Source organism: Marmota marmota, unplaced genomic scaffold (genome assembly GCF_001458135.2).
Source record: "Marmota marmota marmota unplaced genomic scaffold, marMar, whole genome shotgun sequence".
Lineage (NCBI taxonomy): Eukaryota > Metazoa > Chordata > Mammalia > Rodentia > Sciuridae > Marmota > Marmota marmota.
In genome coordinates, this window is record NW_025999900.1 from 57,131,464 (window position 1) to 57,134,182 (window position 2,719).

Here is a 2,719-nt window from a genome sequence, read left to right on the forward strand (position 1 = left end):
AGCCTGAAGTGACAGGAGCTGGCTCCTGTGATCCAGATTCCCCATCAGGAACTGCCCCGTCACCAGGGTGGGACCGAGATGCAGGTGAGTCCTCCTGGGCCTCAGGGGCAAGTGTCCAGGGCGCGGACCTGCCTTGAGCTGGGAGGTCTGCATTTCCTGGCTTTCTGTGCTTCTCTGCCAGCAGGGCGTGCGTCACTGTCATCGTGCAGTGTCATCTGTGTCTTCAGCCTCTCCTTCTGATTTCTTGCTTTCACAGTCTGGGAAACCTGGGAGAGAAACTTTTTAGGGCTTTCTGTTAAAGACAAGGCATGTGCTGTGGGCCAGGAGGGGGCCTGCTCTCAAGTCACCACTTAAAAGATTGTTTCTACAATTATCACACAGTAAACATTGGCTCCCCTCGCCCGCTGGTGTACGGTGCGGCACATAACACATGCATTTATGTGACCACCACCGTGGCCAGGCCACAGAACAACTCCATCAGCCCGAGAGAGTTCCTTTATAGACATGCTCTCCCCGCACCCAGAAAGCCTGGCAACCACGGTCGGTTCTCATCACTATGGATTTTTGTCTTGGCAAAAACATCATGTAGAAATAATCCTATAGTATACAATTTTTTGAGCCCGGCTTCCATCCCTCAGCACCATACCTTTGAGATTCATCCAAACTGTTGTGTCAATACCACATTCCTTTTTACCACCAAGTAGTACTCTGTCCAGCTGTTCAAACATTCACTAGGGGAAGACTCTCTAGCTTCTGGTCATGAATAAAGCTGCTATTAGTATTTTTGTACAAGTATTTGTATACAAGTTTTTGTATGAATGTAAGTTTTTATTTCTCTAGGGCAAATCCAGGAGTGAGACTGCTGGATCATGTAGGACATAGATATTTAATTTTGTAAAAAGCCACCAAATCTTTTCCCAGAGACACTGGACCATTTTGCATGGATACCATCAATGCATTGGAGTTCTCGTTACTCTGCATTCTTATCTGCACTTGGTTTTGTCTGTTTCTTTTATTGAAGCCTCAGAGTGGTATGAACTGGTGTTCCACCATATTTTTTTTTTATTGATTCCAGGGATTAAATCCAAGGGTACTTAATCACTGAGCCACATCCCCCTCCCTTTATATTTCTTTATATTTTGAGACAGGGTCTCACTTAGTTGCTTACAGACTCACTAAACTGCTGAGGCTGGCCTTGAACTTGCAATCCTTCTGCCTCAGCCACCACACTTGGCTCCACTGTGGTTTTGATTTGCAGTTCCCTAATGGCTAATGGTGTTGAGTATCTTTGCATGTGACTATTCACTCTTCTTATATCCTCTATGGTGAAGAACTTTGTCATTGTAAAAATGGAATTGTTGATTTTCTTGTTATTGAATTTTGAAAGCTCTTTACATAGGTGGGATAGAAATCTTGTTGGATATGAGATCCACCAATGCTGAAGCAAATTATTTAAGCACTTGAGCTTCTCTCTAATTAAATGGGGGGTTGATGCTACTTTTTCTACTAGCCTCAGTGTTCCTGTAAGGATTGAACAGTAAGAGGCAAGTGAAACATTGGAAACTGGTATCCAGAGCTAGTGGGATGACATTTCACTTGCTTATTGGCCCTCGGCTATGGTTTTGATAGTTGAGATTGTTGTGTGAATATGGTTAAGAGTGTTTTTTAATTCGCATAATATAAAAGTACCTTTCCAAGCAGGCACTTGATAGATAAAGAAGGTTCATGATGAGGGAGAATCGAGCAGAGAAATGGCCTTTGCTGACGAAGTGCGCTCCTCAACACATGAGGAGCACAATTTCCTCTCAAAGAGCACTGGAGCTGTGGCCTGGAACCGGGCTTCAGAATGCAGCTCCTGTGGCTGCCCCTGGGCAGAGCCCAGCTCTCACCTAGAGCTCCCGTCTCATGTGTCACATCTGAGAGTTAAACAGTGACCTGGGAAGGAGTGGGTCTGCTTCTTCCCCCAGTGAAGGGAGGACTGGGGGCTTCATCCTCCATCTCCCTTTGCTTCGCCGGCTCCCCTGTGAGCGAGTCCAGGTTGGACGGTGCCTGGCAGAAGGTAGCGGTTCTGGAATCTGTGGTGCCCATGCAGTGGGCACAGTGGTGGCTCCACACTGTCTAGTCCCCCCTCCCACAGAGGGGAGCAAACTTCAGCTGGAAGAATGAACTTCGGCTCAGGAAGTGATCCAGAGGCATTGGAGGCTATTTCCTGGGAAGCTGACTGGTTCCAGAATGGGCATGTGACCTGATTCTGCCAATGAGACACGAGAAGGGCTTTGCTGCAGGACTCTGGGAAAATGGATGTGGAGGAGGAAAGAGACGCCAGATTCATTCTCTCCTTGTCTGTCTCTGTCTCTCGCGGCTCCTTCGGCTCCTTCCCTGTGAGCACGGGGGTCCAGTCTTGGAATGCAGACAGAGGAGCAGAGACATGGAAAGATCTGAGCCTTCTTTCACATCCTGGAGGCACAGAATCAACCAGCCCAGAAGCCCCTGCCTGAATGTCCTCAAATGCTGCTGATGTTTCCTGTCTAATCTAGTTAGAGTTGAGCTTTCCCATGTTTACATCCCAGAGCCTAGTAGCTGTTTTTATTAAGTTGTCTCCCCCACCAAACTCTGGAGCCCTCTATTCTGGACTAATTAGACTTGAGAGGTGCAGCTGAGAGGTTAGAGGGTGTGGGACAAAGGAAGAGGATAATGATCTTTTCTGTTTAATGTCCCG